The sequence below is a fragment of the Bidens hawaiensis genome, unplaced genomic scaffold, assembly GCF_021521415.1.
Source record: "Bidens hawaiensis isolate Kalapana, Puna unplaced genomic scaffold, B.hawaiensis_p1.1 tig00009160_1, whole genome shotgun sequence".
Taxonomy (NCBI): domain Eukaryota; kingdom Viridiplantae; phylum Streptophyta; class Magnoliopsida; order Asterales; family Asteraceae; genus Bidens; species Bidens hawaiensis.
The window spans coordinates 834511-843255 of NW_027491674.1; the positions used below are offsets into that span (position 1 = coordinate 834511).

At 36.1% G+C, this 8745-nt stretch overlaps 1 pseudogene; it reads right to left on the bottom strand.

Moving 5' to 3' along the window:
- Nucleotides 1–7290: 7290 nt before the first annotated feature.
- Nucleotides 7291–8493, bottom strand: LOC143531422 (subtilisin-like protease pseudogene; annotated as a pseudogene).
- Between the last annotated feature and the right edge of the window lie 252 nt (nucleotides 8494–8745).

An 8745-nucleotide genomic window follows, 5' to 3' on the forward strand; every position in this document is an offset into this window, starting at 1 on the left:
TTAGTATGGGTTTTTGAGCTGCTCAGCTTTGACTTGTTGTTCTCTCGATTTTGGGATCAAACTGAAGCGGCTCTTTCTCACGGGAATATCTCGTCTACATCAACTTGTGAAGTTACCTGCACAGACACAAACACTAACACCCCACGTAAAATCAATGAAGAAAAAAAATTAAAAACAAAAACTAAAAACTAATCTAAACTACTAAACTAGCACTTTGTGCGTTGATTCCCCGGTAACGACGACATATTGATCGATGTCAAAAGGTCAATCAAAAATATTTATAAAATACCTTTACTAGCTAGGGCAAGTAAGGTGTCGAATCCACAAGGAATCAGTGGAAAGTACAAGTGGAACTCAATTTCTCATATAAAAATACTTAAAAGTGTACAAACGATGTCAAGCAGTTTAAATGAGTAGTTTGTAAACAATGATATGAACATAACCAAACTCCAGGGTTCGGGTTTTGCAACAAGTTAAGGAATTGATAAACTTCTTTGGACAGTTTCTTATTAAATATGTAAACCAAAAGACTTAAAGAATGACCGTATTGATCTTCAGAACTGAAATTTGAACAATTGACAAAGTTAAATGAAAATCTATTTGATAATCGGTTTTACTTGTTGAAACACAAAATCAATAATATGGTTAATGATAAACGGGTCAATGACGAAAGAACTTAATCCTAATTGTTGATCACCACAAATCGATTAACTAACAAAATATTAAGTAATCAATTAATTAAAACTGTTTAAGCACAAAAGCAAACACAAAGAATTGATTAACCGAAGGATTAATCAATTACAAATCCAAAGTTAAAGTATAGAATAAACAAAACCTAACAAGCAACTCAACCCTACACCCGGATATGGTTATGAAGCCTTTAGCCTTGCATCTTGATCTTCATGTTCTTGATTATGATGTTGGAGATGGTGTTCATGGATCAATCTTGTGATTAGGATGAGTGTTGGTGGTGTAAGATAGCCTCCAAGAAGTCCCAAAACTGATTATGTATGAATAGGATCGACTTTAGGGTTTTAGGGCTTTAAATATAGAAGAAAATACCCAAAAACCCATTTTCCGTCAGACCAGACCGTATGCTACGGTCTTGCCACCGTAGCTTACGGTCAGACCGTAAGCTACGGTATGTGAAGTATGCTTTACGGTCACTGCTAGGCCAAAACTGTTTTCTTCATAAAATCTTCGTTTCAACTCTGTTTTCCTCCCCGTTTGCGGCCACGTCTTCGTATTTCAATTCTCTATCATCTCATAGATCATTACTTTCATTTCCACTCCATCATGAATGCTCCAAATTAGCTTCTTTAAGCTACATTAAGCTCCGCACACCTGTAACCACAAACGCACTCAAAGTAATCGTGTTCACAATATATAACTAATCAAAACACACAAGTTTACACACTTAATACACATATTTCTACCCACACATCAGATAACACAAAAACCGCGATTGCCAGTATTTCTATCCTCTTAAACCCAACCGCTGACAAATCAGACCCCTAATCATGTTTAGCTTTTAAGTTCAAGTTAACATCTAATCTAAGGGTCCCACACTTAGAATCACAAATCTACCTAATTTGTTTCAGATATATCATAGCAAAGATGAAAGAAAAAAAGTTTTTTCTACCAATATAACCAAAAAACTTGTAAATGTTAAAACCTAACCTCACATATGGATAGATGAATAAATAATTTGAGCATTTGCACGTAATTATATATTTAACCTCACCCATGGATGTTCACACAGTGGTTGTTAGCCTAGTGAAAAGCATATAAGTTGTTGGTTTTTATATCTTAACGTTCATTGATCCTCACCTAGTGGCCTATCTGCCAAGCTGCCAACTCGAGGGAAAACACATAGGTTTTGGATCTTAATCACAAATTTTTTTCTTTCGATCCTCATCCATAGATGTCATCTCTAAGTCACTATCTCAAAGAGAGACACATTAAATTATTGGATCTTTCTCAATTATTTAGCTTTTAATGATTATTTTGATGAATTAATGGGGCGCCACACTTGTGTACCAATTAAGTCAGACCAGATCCTAAAATTTACAAGGTTTTAACCTATAATGGTGCTTATTTGATGTGTTGCAAAACACATAGCGTTTTATCCCATTTTTGTGTTGTTTTGTGCGTAAATCGTTAATGATTATTTATTATTCTTGCATGAAATTACATGTTTGTGCTTATTGTAGATTCCATGGTTGAAGAGAGAGAAAAACGAGTCTAAATGAAGAAGAAATAAGCTCAAACGGGAATCTAATGAAGTTGGTATGCGCATACGAATATAAACGAGCTGGAAAACGAAGAAACGGACGAAATGGCCTTGGCCACACCACGCGACCAAGGTAGGGGGGTCCATGGTCACGCTACGCAGCGCCCCAAGTGCCCAAGAACAGCCAGAAATCATAAAAACAACTATTTTGTCTTCTAGTGGGCTTTGTAGTCTTGTTTTAACCTATTTTATATTAGGAAAGAGGTGTTTAAGCATCTATATAAAGTGTTTTAACCCTTGAGACGAATTAATCACCATTCCATCAGCCACCACACCTGCTCTAGGGGAGAAACCAATAAGGACGAGCTTACGGTTTATCTTTTATCATTTGGTTGTCGGTTTTGAGTATTTTAACAATTTTAAGTTTGTTTTTGGTTTTTAATAATTCAAACCATTTGTAATCAGATTTATATGAACATGTTCATCACTTTTATATATTTTTTATACTGTTCGTTGTTTATGATTGACTAGATTGGTTAGAATCACCTAGGTTTGATCTTTAACGGTTGATTTATCACTTTTCAGGTTCTAAATTCGTGTTTAATTGTTTAGTTATTGTAAAGTTCAAAATTAGTGATATTATTCCATGAACCTTGCTGCCATTAGATGTATTTTAGGTTTCATGAGCCCCGATTAGTTGATTATTGCATGAATTTGTTTCGTGTAGTCGTTAATTGCTAGTTCAGTTAATATTGAGTGTGTTGATTGATTGTGGTAGACGCGTGCCATTAGGGTTTGTGTTTCTTGAATCATTTAGGTCAGTAGGATCATCCACTTTGAGTTGGACAAAAACCTTAGGGGTTAGCTTATCTCTCTGCTTTAGTTGATTTAGTTACCCGTTGCGAGACCACGTGCGGTTTTCTAGCTATCGACTAGGTTAGTTTGTAAGTTGAGTTATTTTATCCTTATTATTGAATTACTCCTCTCTTCCTAGGTTTGTAATTAACTCGAGCCTTAGTGAGGATCCTGATTTTGATACGGACCAAGTAATAAATCATTAGGGTACGGAAATAAACAACCGTAAATTAAAAGCTAAATAGACGTTGTTAGGGTATTCTGGTAAAACTGACCATAGGGACCTAGTTGCCTTGATTCCATTTATCTTAGTTCATCTTGAGAAGCTGGTTTCAAACACTTGTTAGCACCTAAGCCGTCCTATACCCGTTAAGTCATCTCACCTAGGTGATTCATTTTCTTATTATCGTTATATCTCATTAAGTTTCCCATTAGTTTCATTACACCTTTAGTTAAGTTAAGTTAGTTTAGATATATACATTAAATAAATATATTATTTAGGCAGGACTTGAGTAGGGTTAGTAATCTGAGCGTTCTCGCGTGTCTTTGTGTTCGACATCCGGACTTCCATTAGACTGTGCTGTTACGCGACCGGTACACTTGCCGTTTGTGTGAAGCTTAGTTATCATTTTGGTTTTGTAAATTTAAGACTTAGTTTTGAATTGCGAGAATTAGATTATTAATATATATATATATATATGTTTACGCACTTCAAATATTATTTCAAGAACCTAGCTCCCATTTGTGTATTTTAGGTTTCATGAGCCCCGAGTAGTTAATTATTGCATGAATTTGTTTCGTGTAGTCGTTAATTGCTAGTTCGGTTAATACTGAGTGTGTTGATTACACGCGTGCCATTAGGGTTTGTGTTTCTTGAATCATTTACGTTAATAGGATCATCCTCTTTGAGTTGGACCAAAACCTTAGGGGTTAGCTTATCTCTCTGCTTTAGTTGATTTAGTTACCCGTTGCGAGACCACATGCGGTTTTCTAGCTATCGACTAGGTTAGTTTGTAAGTTGAGTTATTTTATCCTTATTATATTACTCCTTTCTTCCTAGGTTTGTTATTAGCTCGAGCCTTAGTGAGTATTGTGATTTTGATACGAACCAAGTAATAAATCATTAGGGTACGGAAATAAACAACCGTAAATTAAAAGCTAAATAGACGTTGTTAGGGTATTCTGGTAAAACTGACCGTAGGGACCCAGTTGCCTTGATTCCATTTGTCTTAGTTCATCTTGAGAAGCCTGTTTCAAACACTTGTTAGCATCTGAGCCATCCTATAGCCGTTAAGTCATCTTACCTAGGTGATTCATTTTCTTATTACCGTTATATCTCGTTAAGTTTCCCATTAGTTTCGTTACACCTTTAGTTAAGTTAGGTTAGTTTAGATATATAAATTAAATAAATATAATATTTAGGCAGGACTTGAGTAGGGTTAGTAATCTGAGCGTTCTCACGTGTCTTTGTGTTCGATATCCGGACTTCCATTAGACTGTCTGTTACGCGACCGGTACACTTGCTGTTTGTGTAAAGCTTAGTTAGGATTTTTGGTTTTGTAATTTAAGACTTAGTGTTGAATTGCGAGAATTAGTTATTAATATATATATATATATATATATATATATATATATATATCTTCACGCACATCAAATAATATTCCATGAACCTTGTTGCCATTAGATGTATTTTAGGTTGCATGAGCCCCGAGTAGTTGATTATTGCATGAATTTGTTTCGTGTAGTCGTTAATTGCTAGTTCGGTTAATACTTAGTGTGTTGATTGATTGTGTTAGACGCGTGCCATTAGGGTTTGTGTTTCTTGAATCATTTAGGTCAGTAGGATCATCCACTTTGAGTTGGACAAAAACCTTAGGGGTTAGCTTATCTCTCTGCTTTAGTTGATTTAGTTACCCGTTGCGAGACCATGTTCGATTTTCTAGCTATCGACTAGGTTAGTTTGTAAGTTGAGTTATTTTATCTTTATTATTGAATTACTCCTCTCTTCTTAGATTTGTAATTAGCTAGAGCCTTAGTGAGGATTGTGATTTTGATAAGGACCAAGTAATAAATCATTAGGGTACGTAAATAAACAATTATAAATTAAAAGCCAAATAGACGTTGTTAGGGTATTCTGGTAAAACTGACTTTAGGGACCTAGTTGCCTTGATTCCATTTATCTAGTTCATTTTGAGAAGCTGGTTTCAAACACTTGTTAGCACCTGAGCCATCCTATACCCGTTAAGTCATCTTACCTAGGTGATTCGTTTTCTTTTTATCGTTAAATCCCGTTAAGTTTCCAGTTAGTTTCGTTACACCGTTAGTTAAGTTAAGTTAGTTTAGATATATAAGTTAAATAAATATATTATTTTGGCAGGACTTGAGTAGGGTTAGTAATCTGAGTGTTCTCACGAGTCGTTATGTTCAACATCCGGACTTACATTAGACTGTGGTGCTACGCGACTGGTACACTTGCCGTTAATCTTAGTTAGGAATTTTGGTTTTATAAATTTAAGACTTAGTGTTGAATTGCGAGAATTAGTTATTAATATTTATATATATATATATATATATATATATATATATATATATATATATATATATATAGCTTTTCGCACATCATTATTCTTTAACTTAGATATTTCAATTTCTTCACTTTCCTAAGATGGGAACCCATAAGACTTAATGATTTTAATTATAGGTACATTAATACATTTTAATTATGGGAACCCACAAGCCTTATAAACCCCAATAATGGCTTGAAAAAGGTCTCCTCCAAAACCTAAAACATATGGCTTTTATAGTGAAATTTTCTAAATTTTTCGCATCAGGCCGTCACTTGGCATATGGTACGCTAAGTCTGCCGTACCATATGCCAACTTTGACAAAGCCGTACTCCAAACTTTCTGTCGTACACAGATTTTGGCGTATGGTACGCCAACTCTGATTTGACCAAATTTCATCTTTCTCCCTTGTATTGCACTCATGTTCTTTTAGTTCCATTTAAAAGCTTCCAAAACTCATATTTTAGCTCCCAATTAGTTCCTTTAAGCTCCGAGTAACTGGAATCATAAAACCAATCAAAGTAACCATATTCGATACATATAACCAAGTAAAACAAACGGTATTAAACACTACACACACGTTCTTTTACCCACACATCGGCATCTTTCACAACAAATCCAAATACCAAACCTTTAATATGAATCACAACTACCGACGAATTAATTTTGTACTTCTTTGCAAGAAACCTCAAACAGAATTCATTTATATCTTGCAAAATCTCCGCAAGAAAGAATATAACATGTTTGTGTGATTTCTAATTAAACCATAACCTTCAGCTGATTTCAAACAATTATAAAGTCAATTTGTTGAACTCCCGTTCTTGCAACGATAAACTCTTGGTGTGATCGACCGCTCTCTTCAAACCTCGGTACGAGCTTGGTATAACTTTGATACCAATTGTTGGCCCATGCGGATCAAACAGTTATATCAAACGAATTTATCAAATAAACATAACTTCACGAACATACAAGGAGAAAAGATTTTTCTTGACACTCTCAAATAAAACTAATAATCTAGACCATATTTATAGAGCTACTAAACTTGTTATCTAAGACATACCTAACTTGGAAAACAAGACAAACTTATTATGGAATAATCTATAATATTCGTACCATACTAAACAAAAATTAATATAAAACTTAGCAAAACAAACCCCAAATTTTAATCACTTAACAGATTAAGATTAAATCTTCAGTCTTCATACTCACCACTGCAATTTTCCACACGTCTTCATACCGTAGTATTAATTCTATCAAAACAAAATTCATATTCCTTGCTCTTGAAAACTAATTAAGGGATTATATTGCTTCGGATGCGACACTTGCCATTTACTTAACGAAAAATCCCATCTTACAATTCTCTGTCAATCTTAAGCCTTTGGTACTACGATGGAATATTATGTTTTTTAACACACATATCTATGCACGAACAAAATATATTTTATTGACCACTTAGCATGCTTAAAATAAGCATGGGGTTTGTAACAAAAAGAAATCAAATCACAAATATACACGAACTACATTTATTCAGGAACAACGATTTAAAGACACACAAGCTTGACCCAACGATTCTTTTTAGTGGCTACGTACTCCACCCAATGGCTCTTTATGACTTGTATTAGTCATCAGCATGATCACTCAAACATAATTGATGAAAATGGGACTTCTGACCGAGTGCTTTATGGAGTTCCATTCAAGGGCCCCTTCAACAAACTGATTTGGACCAGATCCTACATGGAGGAATGTCACTTGGTAGGACAATTTCTGGTTAACTGCTGTAAAGATGAGTGTAGATGGTGACACATATACATTCACGCCTGGTGCTGTGGTGATGTTCACTGTGTATGATGAAATAGCGTCTCCAATATTGGTCACAGTTCTGGTGTATGATTTTGTTACATTACCACTAAGTGTGAATGCAAATGAAGGATAGTTTAGTTGTGCTTCTTCGATGCTGGATATATTTGCGCAAGAAACTTGCTTTTGGATGATGGCTATAACTTGCGCGTCTGAGTATCCTAATCCGCACAAGTATGGTATGTAATCATCCGATTGGATATCGTAGATGAGTCCAGGGTCATTAGCTTTAGATGGGTTAGCATGGCCAGCCCCAACAGCAAACAAGCTGGCGGGAAGTTCCCTTTCATTCTGAATTGGTTGGTTGTTAAGGTTGATCAAATCAGCAGTGGTCATGATAGCCGATTTGATTCCAGCAGGAGTCCAATCAGGATGTGCACTTTTCAATAATGCGGCTATCCCACTGAGATGAGGGCAAGACTTTGATGTACCTGAAATAACGTTAAATGGGGCGGTGGTTGTTGTGTTATCAACAGAGGTCGGCCATGCTGCAAGAATGTTTACTCTAGGCCCAATAATGTCGGGTTTCAAAATTCCAGGACTCTCTATATTAGGTCCTCTTGAAGAGAAAGTGGCCACTTGAGGGGCTGATTTATCTCCTATGATAGTCCCCCGGAATATGATCGTAGCAACGGGTGATCGATTTGACCTCATGTATTCTAGAATTGCAAGTCCATCTTTGTATTTAACATGTGATGTGGGGAGTACATGAACATCTGTTCTTGTAGTAGCCCCGTGTATCCGTGCGTTTCTAAGGATCATAGCAGCTCCACCTGCATCTTTTACTGCCTTCCCTTTTGCAACTCTTCCTATGCCACCACCATTTAGGCAGATCACTACCTTCCCGTTTACTTCGGTGTTGTTTAAGGATCTTGGGGCACAAAATGTGGCATTTGAGTCACCACTCCTCCCAGGGTTTACAAGAGGCAAGTGGGTTTCTTGGAAATCTTTAGGCTGAAAGAGCGATTCTCCATCTAGTACCATCCCGTTCCCAAGTTTTACTGTTGTGATTACCTTTCTATCAACTGTGCTAGCACCAACAGTGAGAATCCATGGAGCCTCGTTGGATTCTCACTGTTGGTGCTAGCACAGTTGATAGAATGTGTTGTGGGCAAGAATGTGTTGTACCAGCTTTCAAGATCTTCGTTTGCAGCGATTATGTGGTCAGGGAGCGAGCTTAATTGGACGATATAAGTTTCGGTTTCTTTGGCATCCACTAGTGAGGGGCTGCAAATG